Source organism: Miscanthus floridulus, chromosome 8 (genome assembly GCF_019320115.1).
Source record: "Miscanthus floridulus cultivar M001 chromosome 8, ASM1932011v1, whole genome shotgun sequence".
In the NCBI taxonomy this organism is placed as follows: Eukaryota; Viridiplantae; Streptophyta; class Magnoliopsida; order Poales; family Poaceae; genus Miscanthus; species Miscanthus floridulus.
In genome coordinates, this window is record NC_089587.1 from 37839870 (window position 1) to 37860976 (window position 21107).

Consider the following 21107-nt stretch of genomic DNA (forward strand, 5'->3'; position numbering starts at 1 on the left):
ATTCACCGAGTTGTTTATGAAATTTTCTGTCACTTGTATTCAAGCGGTGTAAGGAAATGGAACAAGACACACCATGTGAAAAGCAGAATGACAGAATACATGAATTCAAAGTTTCAAAGGTCATGTGAGCTGAATCTGAAAATACAGGACAACTGTATCTATATTAGTGCAAAACCAGATCAAATTCCCACAGGCGGATATATCTATGTGTTATTCATGATTCATCCAACTACAAAGGTCTGAATGCACCAGACAATAGCTGGCTATCATATAAATTGAACTTCCATGACCATTATATAGTTAGAATGTAAACCACAACATATGCACACTAATTTACTTGGATTAACAACATTGCTCTACCTTCAGTCCACCTTTTATGTAGCCATAGCCCACAAACACCACCCCAATTGGATGGTGGCTGTGCCTATAAATAGCCTGTTCGCTTGTTGGTTTCAGTCAGGGCTTATCAGCCAGCCAACAGTATTTTCTTCTCACAACAAATTAGCACCAGCCAGGCTTATCAGCTCAGAAACCAACCAGCGAATAGGCTAAAAGGCTCATCTCTCCCTTATCAATACTATCCATAATTACTATACCAAACTTTGCATTCAAGGAAGTTTCTTTCTCCAAAGAAAGGACAAAAAGAGAAAGAGAAGAGGAAAGGGAAAAGGATAAGTTCTAGCTGGCACTCAAAGTACACTGATGATTGAGCCATGGTATTTCAACTTTCAACCATGGCGATGTTGATCACCTGTGACCTTGGGCAGCAAGACGAAGCTAACTGGCTGGTGCCATCTTTTCTCTCCCCCTCACATCACCGAGCAGCTGTTCGGGTTCTCATCACTGAAGATGTTGTAATCCCTAGAATGCGAATGGGGCGGGGGCATTGGGTACCCCATTAGGTAATGCATCAGTGGGTAGCCATAGCCATAGCCCATTGACAGGTACCCTGCACTGTCATGGCCATGGTGGTGGCCATGGCCATTCATCATCATCTGCTGTTGCTACATCAAGGCCCTACGCCATGGGGTTCCCGGTCGCAGCAGTAGCCTGTAGCATCTCGGCGCCCAACGGCCTACCACCTCCTCCTTGGTAGAACCCTAGCGCTAGCATGCCCTGTACGGCACCACTGGCGCCGGCGCTGGTGCCACCGCCACCCTAATACATCAAACCCATGGTCAGATGCTCGGTGGCATACGCATGGGTGCGTCGCCGCCCATCTGCCCTGTACCAGGGAAGCCAACACCACCGATCATGTTAGGCCTCACCATGCCCTGCTGTTGAGGCAGCATGCTGGACATGGGCCCCCCAACACCGGCGGCATTGCCGCTGCCCTTCTTCCCCTAGGCCGGTTGATTCCCGCCGCTTGGGGCGCCTCCCTTCGCACCCACATTGTGGCCCTAACCATTTCCCTTGCTCTGTGTCGAGATCTCGTTCCCGCCGCCACCCTTCTTGCCGCCTTTCTTGTCGCCCCCACCGGCGCCCATGGGCTTCATCATCATCTTGGGGTCATCGTAGAAATTGTCGTCGAGGCCATCGTCGTCGTAGTCATTGAAGTCGTCGAACTCATCGTCGAATTTGCTTCCATCGTCGTCGAAGTCATCCTCGGCGAGGGCAAACTTGACGGACTTGGGGTCCTTCAACGACGCAGCTGGGGTGAACGCCGACATATTGTTGCCCAAGAGCTACGGCGGAAGTTTCAGCCCCTTCATCTGCAACTGCTGCTGCCGCTGTGTCAGCAGCGCTGGCAGGCACCGAAGAAGATGCTGCTACTTCTAGCTTGCTTACCGGCCCACCACATATTCAGCCCAAGAGAGTCACGAAGCCTAGCTCACGGGTAATTGGCCCATCCTAGATCAACTAGAAGATATAGTATAAGTACCAAAGAGGTATGGGAAGAGGAACAAGAAGAGAAAAATTGTAAAACCCTAAATTAAGTTTTAATCATTCATGGTAGCTCATCTCTGTAATTTCTGTTCTGCCTGCTTTTCCTTCTTCCTCGGCGCCATCGGGTGCTAACACCTGGTATCAGACGTCTAGTTCCAATCCTGGCCATTCCATCACCGCCACCCCCTCCTCCGCCACCCCCAACTCTGCACCACCACTATACCTGGCTCAATCGTGTTCACGGCGCCATGGAACCATCCCTAAAGCAAATCCTCGACGCGCTCAACTCCCGCTTCGATGAATTCGACCGCCGTCTCGATGACCGCAACCGCACCTTCGCCGACCGCACCGGCTCCATCGACTCCCGCTTCACCTTACTAGAAACATCCATCTCCACCCAACCTATTGGGCTTGAGCGGCGCTTGGTGGGGATCAAGTCATGGCTTTCGGATCCAGTGTCTGCATCTATCGAACAATGCCTCGCCTCCCTCGAAGCATCATTCGCCGACGGCCACGGCCACCTCCTCACCACTCTGGAGACCAGCAACGGTGTTACCGTCAAGCCAGAGTTCGATTCACGGATGGCCACTCAAAGGTCCTTGTTTGGTTTTGGTAATTGAGTGACAACTTAGGTGGACTAATTGTGTTTATGTGAGATACATAGGTGATTAGTCGACGTGTATATGTGTTTGAGCAACATATGCCATGAAGGTGAAAATGGCTTGGAGATGTTACAAAGCTCACACATGTGATGATGAAGGAGCTTAAATGCACATGAGACATGACATTGAGTCATGTGATCAAGGTGGAGAAGATCAAGACAAGACTTGGCTTGATGGACCGATTGCAAGCGTGAAGGGCAAGTCGAAGGCTTTGGAGTGATGGACCGTGTGACGTTGAAGCTTGAGCAAGACTTGGCGCCGATGGACAAAGGCAACGGTGAAAAGCAAGTGATGTCAAGATCGATGAACCAATATGATCACGTGATAATATGAAGTGGATCATATCATTGTTGATCATGTTGGTGCATGTGTTGCATCAATATTGGAGGAGATGGAATGGAATGCGCAAGGCAAAGGTATAACCTAGGGCATTTCATTTCACCGGTCATAGGTGTGTAGAGAAGTTTATGACCGGGTTTAGGATAGATGGTCGTCCTATCAAGAGGGGCAAACTTGTTTGCATATCAATCATCTAATGCCACTCGAGTGATCTAACTTTGCATCATCGCTAGGATTGAAGTTGGAGTTGATGTGGATCAACTCGGTAAAGAAACGGAGATGAGAAAGGTCCCATAGAGTGGACCAGACTATGGTCACATAGTGACCGAACGCTGAGGCTCAGCGTCCGGTCAGTAGTGGCAGTCAGCATGCAGCGTCGGTCTGTCGACTGGACGCTGGCTCTGAGAGTGACTGGACGCTAGTGGTAGTGTCCGGTCCTGTTGTCGGACGAAGCAGTGTCGCTGGAGAGTGATCGGACGCTGGGGCTGCGTCTGATCATGTCCGACCGGACACGTCTGGTCGGGGTCAGTACCTTACTGTAAACGACCGGACGCTGAGGGTCCAGCGTCCGGTCAGTTGAAGCTGCTGTGTCCGGTCGATAGATGACCATTAAGATTGGAAGAATGCCGTTGAACGTAGGTGACACGTGGCTGTCATCGAGCGACCGGACGCTAAGGTCCAGCGTCCGATCAACAGTTGCCCAGTGAAGGGGTAACGGCTAGTTTAGCCCTTGGGGCTATAAATAGAAGTGGTCTTCGGCCATGGCTAGGGCTGAGCACCTTGGGGGACTTTATGTCCATGCTTGAGAGTGCTTAGGAGCCCTCTATCTCACACATACTTGATAGTGATCATTCGATTGTGTGAGTGAGTGATTCTAGTGTGATTGCATCGTGAGGTTGCATCGAGTGGCACTAGGTGATCGAGTTGCAAGCTGGTGGTGCTTGTTACTCTTGGAGGTTGCCACCTTCTAGATGGCTTGGTGGTGGTCTTCGTCGAAGCCCGCAAGAAGCTTGTGCGGCGCTCCGGAGAAGAGCTTGTGAGGAGCATTGTGCTCGCCCCGTGGGAGTCGCGAAGAGCAACTTTAGTAAAGCATGTCATTGAGCTACCCTCACCTTCGGGGTAGGTTCTTACGGCGCCCGACGTGCGGGCTTAGCGGGTGATGCTAATTAGCCGCCGAACCACCAAGTGAGCGGTCGACACAACAGGGACTAGCGTGTTGGCAAACACGTGAACCTCGAGAGAAAAATCATCGTGTCAACCTTGTTCTTCCTGTTGGTTTGCATCCCCATTACACAAGCTTGCAATTACTTTTATACATATTAAGCTTGTGTAGTTACTCTTGTAATTAGTTAGCTTGTGTAGCTTACTAGTTACCTTCTTGCTTGTGTAGCATAGAAGTAGCTCCCTTGCGTGGCTAATTTGGTTTGCGTAACCTTGTTAGTCACATTGCTTAGTTTGTGTAGCTAAGTAATTACACTCTCTAATTTGGCATTGGTTGCCTTGTTATTGAGCATTGCTAGTGAGCTTAGTTGGCTTTGTGCTTTTGCTTACTAGAATGCGTAGGAGCTCCCTTGTCGCTTAAAGTACTAGTGGCATAGGTTTGTGTGGCCTTGCTTCTAGAATTGGTTAGGAGAGCTCTATCTAGCCTGGCATCTTTGTTGCTAATTAGTATCTTTGAAAGGTGCTAGTGAATATAGATAGAGGGGTGTAGTCTTGGCTAGACCGATAGTTATAATTCCGCACTTGTTTCGGTTAGCCGACGAGATTAAGTTTTAGAAAAGACTATTCACCCCCCTCTAGTCACCATCTTGACCCTTTCAATTGGTATTAGAGCGAGGTCTCTCATTTGTGGTCTTCACCGACCCGAGAGGATGGCGTCTAATGGGCTAGATGTTTGTGAGACACACATTTTTTATGGCACAAACTTTGCACTTTGGAAAAATCACATGCTTGATCATTTTTATGCAAAGGGACCTAAATTTTGGTGGGTTGTTACTAGCGGTCTCACCCATGTCTTGGATCATAGAAATCTCACCAAAGCTCAAAGAGTTCTCTATGAATTTGACGCACATGCTTGTTGTTATCTAATGGATGCTTTGAGCTTTGATTTGATGAAACAAGTAAACATCAAGGGAATCGCTCGTGAGATATGGGAGTCCATCAAGGAAACCTTCGGTGATTCCTCCACATGGGATGATGGCAAATTCAAGAAAGAGGATGAGCCTAAGAAGGAGGTGCATGAGTGTGTTGAGCATAACCACAATTTGGTGATTGTGGAAGATTGCTCCACCTCATGGTCAAGTGATGATGATGATGATCGATCTACCACAAGTTCACATGACAAGGTTGATGATGATGTCACAAGTGTTGCAAGTGATGATGCTACCCCATGCACACTTGATGGTAATGATGGTTCATGCTCAAGCCATGATGTAGATGCTACTACAAGCTCTCCAACTACATCACCACATTGTTTCATGTCACAAGGTGACACCAAGGTATCAAATGATAATGTGGTTGATCATTTTGATTCATATGATGAGCTTGTTAGTAGACTTGCTAGCATGACCATGTCTTTAGAAAATGAGAAAGCTAAAACATTGAAATTAGAAAATGAAAACTCATTTCTAAAGAACTCTTGTGAAGAACATAAAGACTTACTTGATGCTTATAAATCTTCACATGATGAGTTTAAATTGAATCATGAGACACTACTTGCATCTCATGATGAATTATTAGAACAACATGCTTCTCTCATTAAAATGTTTACCAAGAAACTTAAAAATAATGAGAGTTCATCACATGGGTCAATTGATCAATCGCATATTATTGCTAACCCTTGTGATGTAGGCAAGAAGCATGTATCCACCTCTTGTGATGATTTATTAGATATGCCATGCTCTTCACATATAGATGCTTGTTCTACTTCTATGTCTTGTGAGACTAACCTTTTGAAGGAGAACTTTGAGCTTAATGAACAAGTGAAGAAATTGAGCAATAAGTTAGAGAGGTGCTACAACTCTCAAGTCACCTTTGAGCATATGTTGAAGACTCAAAGAAACTATGGTCACAAGTGTGGCCTTGGCTTCAAGAAGAAGATGACAAAGGGTGAAAGAAAGAGAGAGAGAAAGATGAAGAAGCTACAACAAAGAAAGCTCTCTCATACCATGTGCTACCGGTGTTATAAAGCGGGACACCTTGCAAATGGTTGCCCTAACATTGAGAAGCTCAAGAATATAAAAGAAGAAGAGAGGCTAAAGCATGTCAAGTGCTTCAAGTGCCGCACTTGGGGTCATCTTACCTCAATGTGCCCAACCAAGCAATTGGTGAAGTAACAAATGAAGCCTCAACCAAAGCCACAAGTTGAGCTAGAGAAGACACCCCAAGTTCAAATCAAGATCAATCATAAAGATGGTGGTGATTTGATGATAAAGAAGAAGAAAACAAGAAGGGGTGGAAAGGCAAGGCATCCAATGCAAACTCAAGATGCCAAGATGATGAGCAAGAATGAAGATGACAAGAAAGATCATGCTCACATCAAGTGCTTCAAGTGTGGAAGTGTGGGACACTTTGCCTCTAAGTGTCCTACCAAGCTTGAGAAGAAGGCTCAAGCAATCCATGAGAGGCAAGGCAATGAGAAGCACCACATGAGCAAAGAAGAGAAGACTCAAGCAAAGAGAAAGTGCTACTCATACCGGGAAAGGGGACACATGGCACATTCATGTCCCCTAGGTGACATTTCTAAGCCTATTTCAATTGTTGATAATAATGTGCTTAGAAAGGATGGTAATGGTACATCTATGGTTGCTATTGCAAAACATCCCGCTACTCATACTAAGGCATTGCCTAAGTATGTTGCTCCTAACTTGAGAGGACCCAAAGTTGTTTGGGTACCATCAAAAAGTGGATGATTGTTTGTAGGTACCATCAGCACTGGAGGCTTGGTTCAAATGATATTCATCTTGTTGATCATGTAGTTGAGCCAAGTATTGCTAAGTGATGATCATTATCCCAATGCCATGACAAATTGAGTGAAGTCCAAATATGCTACAACATATAAGTGTCAATTTTAAGTTGTTGGTGATTCATTGGATATATTTGATGACTTGCAAATAATTGAGTTGAAGCTTGCTAGTTGGATGATCATGAGCTAACCAAGGTATATCTCTTATTGATCATTTCATTTGGGTGCATATGAGTTGATTGAATTGGATAAATATGCAAAGTTGCTTGCTATAAGTTGATTGAATGGATAATTGCTTAGTAATCAAGTTTGGATTGATTTGTGTTGGATAAATTCATAAGACGATATTTAGTAAGTGGATTGAATGGATTTATGTCTTATGGAAGTATTCAAACAAGTTAATTTTAAGTTTGATTCATATTTGATGAAGTATAGCTCAAGTGATTGAAATATGTCCTATATTGAAAATCTGAGCTAGCTGTGATGTTAGCCATGTTTAAGTGATCAAAACCTATTGGATTGGCATGAAAATTGGTGTAAATACTCTAGACTTATGGTATAAAATGCTGTATAAATTTCATGAGAATTGGATAAGAAATGCTTTGGTTTTGGAGTAGGTCTTGTCAGCTATAGTGCAGCAGTTTTCAACATATAGCAGTGGTGGAAGAATTAAAATCTAGTAGCAATCTAGAAGTCAAATACAGCTCAAATTTTTACAGATGCTAGATAACTTAGTGAAGCACACCTCCACCAAATTTAGTGGTATTTGGATTTATACTTTGGGAGATATGCTTATTTCTTTGAAGGGTACAAAATCTGTCAAAAAAGTGACAAATGTTGGATTGATCTAGAGTCACTTTGATTGAAAGGTCCTCAAGTTGGAAACATGTTTACAAGTGTTTGAGGTACCTAAGTTTGGTTTTGAGATGATCTAGAAGCATGAAAAGCAAAGAGTACAAGGCTATTTGATTGTGGAGTGTACTTTGCACACATTCGGTACTCAAATTGAAAGATCAAGATCAAACTCAAGATGAAGTTGAAGTTTAAGTTCTAGTGACTATTGAACATCATTTGGTAGAAAGAAAAGGACTTAAAGAAGTAATCAAGGTTACTCACCAATTTAAGTCCATCACTTGGATCAATCAATCAAGTCATTTCAAGTGAGTATCAAGAATAATTCTTGGAGAGAGGTCACTTCTCCCTAGTGTAGGGGCTTGCCGCCTATGTGTAGGTGAACCAAGTATAGTACTTGGAAGGCTAACATGAAAGTGGTGATCCGAGGAACATTTGAGATGCTTAGTTGAAGCAATCAAAAGGGTTGATCAAGAAAAGCAAGCAACACCCAAAAGAGAGCTAGTCATGATATTTCAAGTGGTATTCTCAAATTGATGCTCTCATGCAAGCAAAGATCAAAAGATAAAGCAAGCCAACCACAACAAGAAAGTGCACTTGATCAGATTATAAGTGGTATTCATTTCATATGGGTGAAGAATGAAATTCACCATGGTATCTATTGGTCTTCACCAAGCTTATAATTAGACTTCACATTGCTATTGGAGTAATGAATTGGAATCTATGTGACTATCCTCTACTCCAACATAGCAAAGGTATTATTGTAATGTGCATGATCATTTCATCTCTTACTAGTATGTGGTTAGTGCATATAGTACATGCTTCATAGGATCATGCATAACAAATGAAATGCCCAAATTCATAGCCTACCACTATTGTTTGAATGATTACTTGATCTAGTGGTTAGTACATAAATTTGTTCATGAGCTAGTGAACCCAAGTACTTGACTCAATTTGGATTGCTAACAAGTGACAAGTACAACATTGACAAGATAATTCTTGCAAGAGGTGTGAAGAAGCTTGTCATTGGTTCAAACCAGACTTGAAAGCTTAGGCAAATCAATTTAGTTCAAGTCAATCATAGAAGCTCATGATAGTGATAAGAGTACAAGCACAAGACAACAATGCAAATGGATATCTAGTTTGTTTGTTTCAAATAGTATCTAGACTCAAGTATTTCATCAAGAATCTATAAGTGATGTCTAGATCAACTCACAAATGATATCCTATAAGTGGTACTCATAAAGGTAGCAAATGTTCAAGAAAATGATCAAAATTAATAAATCCAACAAGTGGTTCCAAAATAGAAATTTATTTCAAATGGTATCACATCTACATATAGTATTAATTATACAAGTGATATCAACCATGAAAGATGATGGTTCCACAAGTGATCCTCAACTTTAAGTGATCAACAAATGAAGAATGCATCCCTCAACTACAAGAGCTCAAGTGTATCAATTGGATGACCCATGCTATCACAAAGGGGAGTTGTCACACAAATTGATAACAAGATCAAAGAATCTAAGTGTGGTATCTCAAGCAGATACAAGGGGTACAAGTTACAAGTGGTATCTACAAGTGGTGTCATTCCAACAATCAAGTGATGTCCATAAAAAATGCAAGATTCAAGCCTCAACCATCTACCCCAAATGCATACCTTTGCATCAATGAGAAGCACACCTTTTATAGAAATTGATGATAAAGGGGGAGAGATTGTACAAAGATACGAAAGTCTTTATAAGGGGGAGAGATAAACTGTATAAAGGGAGAGATAAGATATGAAAGCTTAAGAGGTTGGACATGAACATGGACAAAGAGGGAGCAACATTTGAGAAAAGAGATGGATCAAAATTCTTGGACAAGAGAAGCACACAAGTAGGGGGAGCAAGCTCATGAACTTTGATTGATTGCATTTGATATGTACATATTCATGTGCTTGCTTGCATTGCATAAGCTTTCAAATTCAATATGCATGCTTGTGTGGTGTATGCTAGTTGTAAAACTTGAATGATGATTTGATAACTAGCATGCATAGGATGATAGCTAGACACTTGGTATGCTTTTCGAGTAATGCTAGTACCTTGCTTTTAATGTTGATCTCACAAGGTATCTAGTGCTTTTATTTCCAAGTGATATCTAGCTAACCATGGTGCTAAGGATGAACTTAAAGGTGCAACTCCGATTGGTACACGCTTCAAAGGTTTATTCTATACACCTTAGCATCATTTTGTAGTAATTACTCTCCCACAATTTCAATCTATGCATATGTGCGAGCTTCAAATTAAACACACTAGCACATATGTAGGGGGAGCTAATACTACCATTTTAGGTTTGTGGTACTTGTCCAAAAATCATTTTCACATGGTAAAATTGTTTGGGCAAGCAACATGAATCCAAAAGAGCTTAATTTCCATATCTTTGTAGAGTTGTCATCAATTACCAAAAAGGGAGAGATTGAAAGGTCTTTGTTTGGTTTTGGTAATTGAGTGACAACTTAGGTGGACTAATTGTGTTTATGTGAGATACACAGGTGATTAGTCCATAGGTACATGTGTATGAGCAACATATGCCATGAAGGTGAAAATGGCTTGGAGATGTTGCAAAGCTCACACATGTGATGATGAAGGAGCTTAAATGCACATGAGACATGACATTGAGTCATGTGATCAAGGTGGAGAAGATCAAGACAAGACTTGTCTTGATGGACCGGTTGCAAGCGTGAAGGGCAAGTCGAAGGCTTTGGAGTGATGGACCGTGTGGCGGTGAAGCTTGAGCAAGACTTGGCACCGATGGACAAAGGCAACGGTGAAAAGCAAGTGATGTCAAGATCGATGAACCAATATGATCACGTGATGATATGAAGTGGATCATATCATTGTTGATCATGTTGGTGCATGTGTTGCATCAACATTGGAGGAGATGGAATGGAATGCGCAAGGCAAAGGTATAACCTAGGGCATTTCATTTCACCGGTCATAGGTGTGTAGAGAAGTTTATGACCAGGTTTAGGATAGATGGCCATACTATCAAGAGGGGCAAACTTGTTTGCATATCGGTCATCTAGTGCCACTCGAGTGATCTAACTTTGCATCGTCACTAGGATTGAGTGGCGTAGCAAGTTGAGTGGCTAATCCTTTGGAAAATGATTATGAAAAGCTAACACACATACACATGGTGATGTACACTTGGTGGTGTTGGCACATTTACAAAGGAGATGAAGTTGGAGTTGATGTGGATCAACTCGGTAAAGAAACAGAGATAAGAAAGGTCCCACAGAGTGGACCGGACTCTGGTCACGCAGTGACCGGACGCTGAGGCTCAGCGTCCGGTCAGTAGTGGTAGTTAGCGTGCAGCGTTGGTCTGTCAACCGGACACTGGCTCTGAAAGTGACTGGATGCTGGTGGTAGTGTCCGGTCCTATTGTCGGACAAAGCAGTGTCGCTGGAGAGTGACCAGACGCTAGGGCTGCGTCCGATCACGTCTGACCGGACGCGTTCGGTCGGGGTCGGTACCTTACTATAAACGACCAGATGCTGAGGGTCCAGCGTCCGGTTAGTTGAAGGTGCCGCATCCGGTCGACAAATGACCATTGAGATCGGAAGAATGCCATTGAACGTAGGTGACACGTGGTTGTCATCGGGCGACCGGACGCTAAGGTCTAGTGTTCGGTCAACACGACCAGAGCGTCCGGTTGACCCGACAGTTGCCCAGTGAAGGGGTAACGGCTAGTTTAGCCCTTGGGGCTATAAATAGAAGTGGCCTTCAGTGATGGCTAGGGCTGAGCACCTTGGGGGACTTTGTGTCCATGCTTGAGAGTGCTTAGGAGCCCTCCATCTCACACATACTTGATAGTGATCATCCGATTGTGTGAGTGAGCGATTCTAGTGCGATTGCATCATGAGGTTGCATCGAGTGGCACTAGATGATCGAGTTGCAAGCTGGTGGTGCTTGTTACTCTTGGAGGTTGCCACCTTCTAGATGGCTTGGTGGTGGTCTCCGTCGAAGCCCGCAAGAAGCTTGTGCGGCACTCCAGAGAAGAGCTTGTGAGGAGCATTGTGCTCGCCCCGTGGGAGTCACGAAGAGCAACTTTAGTAAAGCGTGTCATTGAGCTACCCTCACCTTTGGGGTAGGTTCTTACGGCGCCCGCCGTGCGGGCTTAGCAGGTGGTGCTAATTAGCCGTCGAACCACCAAGTGAGCGGTCGACACAACGGGGACTAGCGTGTTGGCAAACACGTGAACCTCGAGAGAAAAATCATCATGTCAACCTTGTTCTTCCCGTTGGTTTGCATCCCCATTACACAAGCTTGCAATTACTTTTATACATATTAAGCTTGTGTAGTTACTCTTGTAATTAGTTAGCTTGTGTAGCTTACTAGTTACCTTCTTGCTTGTGTAGCATAGAAGTAGCTCCCTTGTGTGGCTAATTTGGTTTGCGTAACCTTGTTAGTCACATTGCTTAGTTTGTGTAGCTAAGTAATTGCGCTCTCTAATTTGGCATTGGTTGCCTTGTTATTGAGCATTGCTAGTGCGCTTAGTTGGCTTTGTGCTTTTGCTTACTAGCATGCGTAGAAGCTCTCTTGTCGCTTAAAGTACTAGTGGCATAGGTTTGTGTGACCTTGCTTCTAGAATTGGTTAGGAGAGCTCTATCTAGCCTGGCATCTTTGTTGCTAATTAGTATCTTTGAAAGGTGCTAGTGAATATAGATAGAGGGGTGCAGTCTTGGCTAGACCGTTAGTTATAATTCAACACTTGTTTCGGTTAGCCGATGAGATTAAGTTTTAGAAAAGACTATTCACCCCCCCTCTAGTCGCCATCTCGATCCTTTCAGCCACGCTTGAGAAGGTCTTAGCAGATCTAGAAGCGTGGCACCCAGGCGTGGATGGCGTCCTAGATGACATCCAGAAGGACATCTAGAAGCTGGTGAAGAACCTCGACCGCCAGGTGTTCGATGATTCGTCTCACTGCCCAGTCACGCTTCATTCACCACCGACGGCGACTGCGTTGGCTTCGGCTACCGGTCTACACATCACACCGCCCAGCGGGCACCGCGTCGACATCAGTGCACGGGATGCTGGGTCTAGAGTCATCATGACTTGGACCCATGCCTCGGCCAATGGTATGTTTCCTGACCATCACTCTCGTCTTCCTACATTTGAATTTCGTCCACCACCCGTCGTCATTCCTCCACGCCCGACGCCTGATCTAGTTCATCATCCACACTCACATCTATTTCATCCCCTCCACCACCCCATCCCAATTTTCATTCCAGACCCCTCCATCTCCAGAATTCCCCTCCTATACCAACCATTTACCCTGATCCCAACCGTCCCAGCCACCTGACTGGTAGGCTTCCTAAACTTCCCTTTCCAATGTTCGATGGGGTCAACCCAAAACGTTGGCATTCCCTCTGTGAGAAATATTTCAACACGTATGCTATCGATCCTTCTATTTGGATTGGTTTAGTCAAACACTATATGGAGGGTCCAATAGCAATTTGGTACCAATCTATTGCCCCCTAGCTACCCTCGGCAACTTGGGATTCCTTCTGTCAATTGCTTCACGAACGATTCAATCGTGATCAGCATGAGCATCTCCTCCATCAAATGTTCAGTGTCCGTCAACAGACGTCTGTCTCAGCTTATGTCACCGCATTTTCATAGTTAGTCGATCAGCTCATTTCCTATTCTTCGAATGCTGACCCACTATTCTTCACTCAGCATTTCATTGATGGACTTTGTTCTGACATTAGAGCAATAATTCTTGTTTAGCATCTCCAAAATTTTGATGCTGTTATTCGTCTCGCTTTACTGTAGGAAGAGGTGGGCATGGCTCCTAATCTACGAGCCCTGTGTGGAGGTGATTAGCAGGCTGCTTTTCATCCCTGACTGCCAGCGGCCACAGCATCACCCTTGCTGCTGCCCCCGCCTCCACCACGTGCTGACAAAGTGGTGGCCCCAGTTGCTGCTGCTCCAGCCATGGTGATTGCTCAGCCAAACCATGAAACCATGGTGGCTGTCAAGGCGTATCGGTGGGCTCTTGGTCTGTGTTTCAAATGCAACGCCAAATGGAGTAAGGATCATGTCTGTGCTCCTAAGGTCCTTCATGCAGTCGATGCTCTCTGGGATTCATTTTCTTCAGAAGATTCATTGGCTGATTTTGTTGAGGAGTTTCTGCATACTAAACAGTGTTGCTTAGCACTCTCCAAGTCTACACTTTCTGGTGTGCCAGCTTCTAGCTCGATTTGCTTCACAGGCTTGTTATAGTCAATACCAGTGCAGATTCTGGTCGACTCAGGCAGTTCCTCCTCCTTTGTGCATGAAGCCTTGGTCCCTCACTTGACAGGTGTTGTTTCAGTCCCAGTCTCTAGCTCTGTCTTGGTTGCTAGCGGCACTCAGCTCACCAGCTCGGCCGTGCTGCTTCAAGTGCCTTGGTCAGTTGGTGATTGTTCTTTTTAGTCTGACTTCAGGGTGCTACCACTGGGCTCCTTTGATGTGGTGATTGGCATGGATTGGTTGGCAACATACAGTCCCATGGAGATCCATTGGCAGGAGTGGATGGCGATTCCATACCATGGTCAGTTAATGGTGTTGTAGGGGCTTCCAACTTCCTTTCCTCAGCAACTGTTGCTTCACATTGCTTCAGTGGATGCTGTTGAGAATATTGAACCGGATTTGCCACCGTTGCCAGTTGAGCTACAGTCCCTGTTGGATGCTTACTCTGACTTGTTCAAGCCTCCTACTTCCTTGCTGCCATTAAGGGCCTGTGATCATGAGATACCTCTGATACCTAGAGCGGCACCTATTCTTATGAGACCTTATCGGTACCCACCGAAGCTCAAGGACGAGATTGAGAAACAGGTGCAAGAGATGTTATCCCAGGGGTTGATTCGGCATAGCCATAGCTCCTTCTCTTCTCTGGTACTCCTGGTTCGCAAAAAGGATGACGGCTATCGATTTTGTGTGGATTTCCATCACCTCAACGCCTTGACACTAAAGTCCAAGTTTCCTGTCCCGGTCTTCGACCAACTCATGGATGAGATAGCACATGCCCACTGGTTTTCTACTCTAGATCTACGGGCTAGCTTTCATCAGATTTTGTTGCACGAAGGTACATTCTAGGGTGCGATGAACGCTACCCTTGCTCCTAGGCTACGCAAATTTGTCAGTGTCTTTTTTGACAGCATCCTGGTGTTCAGTCCTTCATTTGAGTCTCATGTCATGCATCTTCAACAAGTCTTTGATTGGCTCCGGTGCGATCAGTGGAAGTTGAAAAAATCCAAATGCAGTTTTGCTTGGTAGTCCATATTCTACCTAGGCCATGTGATTAGTGCAGATGGCATGTCTACTGATCCTGCGAAGGTGCGTGCAGTTGTAGATTGGCCAGTACCATCCAATATCAGAGAACTCCGTGGGTTTCTCGATTTGGCAAGTTATTATCGGAAATTTGTCAGACATTTTGGTATTCTTGCTAAGCCCCTAACTGAGTTGCTCAAGAAGGATCAAGTCTTTGTGTGGACCCCTGCTCATGCTAAAGCCTTTTCACCGCTCAAAGCTGCTCTATGTTCGGCCCCAGTCCTAGCTCTTCCTGATTTTAATCAGCCATTCCACATCGAGACAGATGCTTCTGGTTCAGGGATTGGAGCTGTTCTCTAGCAAGACGGCCATCCTGTTGCTTTTATTAGCAAGCCACTTAGCAAAAGAAATCAAGGCCTCACTATCTACGAGAAGGAATACTTGGCAATCTTGTTGGTAGTGGATCATTGGCGACATTACCTTCTCTAGGCAGAGTTCTATATCCACATGGATCATCAAAGTTTAACACAACTCAACGACCAACGCCTTCATACCGCATGGCAACAAAAGGTGTTTGCTCGTCTAATGGGTCTCTAGTACAAGATTCTATACAAGAAGGGGACCGAGAATGGAGCCGCTGATGCCTTGTCTCGACGTCACCATCTTGAGCAAATTATGGCTATCTCATCTATCACCCATCAGTGGCTAGATGCTGTGGTGCTTAGCTATCAAGCTAATTTCGAGGCTACAAAGCTACTGTCACAATTGGCTATCAACCCAGAGTCTGTTCCTTAGTATTCTCTGGTCCAGGGTGTGATTCGCTACCGAGGGCGCATTTGGTTGGGATCTAGTAAAGCCATCCAACAAGTCTTGACAGCCTTTCATGCTAGCCCGATGGGTGGTCACTCCGGTGCCCCAGCTACATACTCCAGACTGAAATGTCTCTTCTTCTGGACTGGCATGAAAGCCGATGTCTGGCACATGGTGCAGTCCTGTTCAGTGTGCTTATAGGCTAAACCTGGCCGCGCCTGTTACCCAGGTCTTCTACAGCCTCTGTCGGTTCCTAAAAACTCCTAGGAGATCATTTCCATGGATTTTGTCAATGGACTTCCCACATCAGGGTCTGCCAATGCCATTTTGGTTGTTATCAATAAGTTCTCCAAATTTGCTCATTTCATCACGTTGAAGCACCCGTTCACGGCCAAGACTGTGGCTCAGCTGTTCCTAGACAATGTTTACCGCCTTCATGGTCTGCCCACATCCATCATCTCTGATCACAACAAGATCTTCACAAGTTAGTTTTGGTAGGCTCTATTTAAGGCAGCCAGTACTTCTCTCCGCCTCAGCTCTTCATACCATCCGCAGACTGACGGACAAACTGAACGGGTAAATCAATGCCTCGAGACCTTTCTCCACTGTTTTGCTCACTCCTGCCCCTCCTAGTGGCATCGCTGGTTATCACTTGTGGAGTATTGGTATAATACATCCTTCGATTCTGCATTGGGCAAGTCGCCTTTCGAGGTCCTATATGGCTTTCCTCCTCGACACATGGGTCTGGATGTGGAATCGGTTGCTCCTGTCCTAGATTTGCAGTCCTGGCTTGCTGGTCATAGACACATGCAGGAGCTTATCTAGCAACACTTGCTGCGTGCTCAGGACTGCATGAAGCGTCAAGCTAACAAAGGTCGCTCAGAGCACGTGTTTTCAGTGGGTGACAAGGTGTTCTTGAAGCTCCAACCATATGTGCAGTCTTCTCTGCTGCGCCATGCAAATCACAAGCTGTCATTTCGCTTCTTTGGTCCTTTCAAATTTTTTGAGAAGCTTGGGCCAGTAGCTTACAAACTGGAGTTACCACCATCTTCATCTATTCACCCGGTTTTTCATGTTTCCCAGCTAATGCTGTCTCCAGGTGATCAACAAGTATCCTCTACATTGCCATCTGACTTACAAGCTTTCCAAGTTCCCCTTCATATTCTACAATGTCGCTAGACTTCGGGAGATCATCCCATGGAGCAGGGTCTCATCCAGTGGTCACATACTCCACTGGAGTTGGCTACCTGGGAGCCGCTTGTAACTCTTCATCAGCAATTTCCATGTGCACCGGCTTGGGGACATGCCAGCTCTGAAGACTCGGGGACTATCAGCAGCGCTGGCCAGGCACCTGAAGAAGATGCTGCTACTTCTAGCTTGCTTACCGGCCCACCATAGATTCAGCCCAAGAGAGTCACAAAGCCCAGCTCACGGGTGATTGGCCCATCCTGGATCAACTAGAAGATATAGTATAAGTAGCAAAGAGGAATGGGGAGAGGAATAGGAAGAGAAAAATTGTAAAACCCTAAATTGAGTTTTAATCAGTCATGGTAGCTTATCTCTGTAATTTATGTTCTGCCTGCTTTTCCTTCTTCCTCAGCGCTTGCGGGTGCTAACAAGCTACTAGAGCTACAGCTGCGTTGGCTGTGGCAGCACCATCTTCGCATCCTTGCCTCCGCCGCCACCACCACCCTTGTGGTTGCCACCACCCGCTCCGCCCTTCTAGGCTTTTCCGCCGCCGTCGTCCTTGGAATGGCCCTTGTCGCCGGCGTCCTTGGGCTGGCCCTTGCCCCCACCACCACCATGGTGGACATTCTGAGGCACACCAGGCTTGGAGCCCCACAGCTGCGCTGGCTTGTCGGCCTTGTTGAGCTTCCTGATGATGGTGTCCGGATCTAGCAAGCCGGACACCGTCACCTTCCCCTGTTCGGCTTCGATGCTGCTTTGATAGGCACCTACGGATCAATTTTGTCAGAATTTCATCATAAAATGCAGAGCAAATGTTGAGAAAAGAAAACACTAATCAACAAGAAAAACTCAAGCAATGCGCTCTTTGACAAAAGATGAGTTTTCTCTCTCTCTCTCTCTCTCACTCTCTCTCTCTCTCTTACCGTCGATCTTGTGGAGGGTCTTCTTGACCTTCTCGCACCCATCATAGTGTATGTTCACTCTCAGCGTCAAAGTCTGAGAATGAGGGGGAAACATCACCAACACAGCAAAACAAAAATGATTTTCAAGAAACAAAAACATGGTAGCAGACTTGGAAGGGAACACATGCTGCAAACACAAGCAAAAGCTGCCTCCACCTGCTGGAGGAAAATGGCAGCCAAAACAAGAAGAATGGTGGTTGAGTAGAGAAGAAGCAAAGCTCACACACCTGAACCTTGAGGACATCCTCCTTGCTCATCGTAAACACAACTTCAAATGCTACAACCATCCTTCATCTTTCTTTCCACCGCACTCCAGCGCACCGCCTGCCATCCTTCATCTCCACCCAGCCATCCACCGCCGCGGTGTTCTCCACCGCGCTGGCCACCTTCTCCACCAGAGCTGCGAGCCACTCCACTGCATTGAGCTCCATGCCAGCGTCAAGTTCCGCGTCGATGAGCTTCCATACATCCAAGGCAGCAAATAGATGTTGCGCTGAAAGCGTATGTTTCAAGTGCTTCAGATGTTTTAAGTGGTATGTTGCGAGTGTTTCGTATGGATGTTGCAAAAGTAGATCGAGAGGTTACATATGTTGCAATAGTTGCACACGTATATTGCAAACTTATGTTCCTAATGTTTCATCTACTTTTAGACGTATGTTGCAAGGATGTCTATCTAGATGTTCCACATATGTTGCAAGTGTTTTATCTTGATGTTGCGTATGTTTGCAATGGTTTAGAAGTGTTTTCAAGTGCTTTTGCGAGTGTTTCAGACGCACGTTTCAAACGTTTTATTTGTCTTCAGACGTATGTTGCAAGTGTTGCATTTGGATATTTCAAAAGTAGATCGGGTGCTGCACATGTTCCAACGTGACCTACCTGTTGCAGCTACTGGGGGCACGAGGGGTCAAGCGCGGCGCAAAAGCCACGTGGGGTTGGGCGCGGTACGCGAAGTGCAGGCGCGGTTCGGACACGGGCATCCGTCCTGACGTCCGGGCGCTAGCACTGTCATGAGTTGAATCGTAGCTCCACCACCACCAACAGAAGATGCTATTGGCAGTTGAAAGACACTAAAATTTTATTAATAACAATGTTTCAAATTGCAACATGCTTCACATCAGTCGGAAAACTGCAAGAATGTTATACATGAACAACAAAGAATTAGTTGGCGCACAAGAAATGAACTTGAGCTTTCAAGCTTTTCTCAGAATCATCACAAATCCTTCCTTATTTTTATCTATATGAAACCACATAAAAAATCCACACATGCTGATGTTGATTACATACCAAAGATCTGAGAGATGACCTTGAAGCCCTTGAATACGCTGTTCATCTTGTACAACACTGATAGATGTGAACAAGAACAAGTCCTTTGGACACTGAAACGTGAAGAAGGCAACAAATGTAAAGCAAAGAGCTCTAGATTCAAAACTGTCTTTTGTTTCTAAATGATTTTGTCTAAAGAAAGAGAGATATACTAGTAGGGAGGAGGGCCGGACGGCCGGTCACCGGCTCACCGCCGGTGGGCAGTGGCCTGGAGGCTGGAGCCCTGGACTGGAGTCAGAGGTTGAGGCCACAAGGAGCTGGAGGCCGGTCGCCGGTGGACGGTGGCGCAGGATAGCCGCATGCCAGCGTGGCGCCTGGCCTGTTGGCGGAGACGAGGAGGCCGATGACCCGGCGGCCGGCGTGCGTGGTGGCGGCGCGGCCTGGGTCATCGTCGTTGGCTCCCCTTCTTCCGTGTCCGTCCGTGTCGATTCGGCGCTTTGGGCGCGGTCGGAGGGAACGGGAAGCCGAATCAGAAGCATGGCCCTAGTCATTTTCTTACTGGACCTTTGTCTATTGGGCCTTTAAATACAAAAGTAATCTTTTCATAAACATTAAATCAAATAAATAAATTAACACTCCACTCAAAAAAATAAAATAAATTAACATGTACTGACATATATAAATATAGAAATACACTACAGTATTACACCCTGATATATCCATAATTCACTAATAATTATCTGTATATCCATTTAGGATAAAGTGGTAGTAAGTCCAAATCTCTAGGGTCTACATCCAGCCAGCGATCAATTTCTTAAAATGTAAGACATCAACTTATACAAGACTAACATAAGTTCAATACCACCAGCTTTAGTTCATTAGGCTCGCAAGCCAGCAGAAATGTTGAGTCACCTTGTTGAAAAAAAATATAAACAAACTGAGTCGAGTCAATTCACTAACAACTCGAGTCAAACGAGCTATCAAGGTGTGAGCTTTTTGTCGAGTCCTAGCGGTATGGCATGGGCTCACAGTCACAGCCATCCTAGGAGGCAGACTGATGCCATGTATAGTAATCTCCCTACATGGTTGATTACACCAAAAGGAACCTCCATGTTCATTCATAAGGCCCCAAAATTATCATATCAGTCAGAAGAAATAAAATCAAAGTGCCCTTTAGATATTTTGATAAAATCCACCACTATCATTATACAAAAAAATTACCCTAAATATCCTTATACCTATTCCACTATTACCCACTCATGTCATTATTAAGAAAAAGAAAAAAAAACAGATAAAAAAAGGAAAGAAAAACATCAAGCTAACCACATACATACACCATACTTAATGCATTTACATTTGGGAATGACATTTAAATGATAGTAAATGGTAAAATACAAACATACATAATATAAGATATTTTTTTTAGAAAAAAAAACATATAGCTAAACGCTATTATCATAACCTCTGAGAGCAAGGCCAATAATATAGCCGGCAGGCCGGCTGTAAGGATCTTTGTAGCCTTCTCTCAGCCTACTTATATAGTAATTAACTCTTCCCTATTAATATATGGCCCACTTATCTCTCTCACAAAGTTTCTCGGTTCTTGTGTCTAAGCTGGCTATAAGCTTACAACGCACTTCTCTTCTCTCTCCTCCACCTCAGCATTCAGCCAGCTTACAACCTGCTATTATACTTGCTCTAATGGTGATAAAAAATACCCATATAAAGCCATCACCCAGTAAGCAAGGCATGTCAAATACTTCCTCTGTTTCAAACTATAAGTCACTTTGACTTTTTTTTATATATTCATTTTGCTATTTTACTATGTATCTAGATATAATATTATATCTAGATACATAGCAAATTGGATGAATCAAAAAAGTGA

General features: G+C 44.9%; 1 pseudogene; it reads right to left on the reverse strand.

The window, feature by feature from the left end:
- Nucleotides 1–809: 809 nt before the first annotated feature.
- LOC136471661 (heavy metal-associated isoprenylated plant protein 32-like) lies at nucleotides 810–18216 on the reverse strand (annotated as a pseudogene).
- Between the last annotated feature and the right edge of the window lie 2891 nt (nucleotides 18217–21107).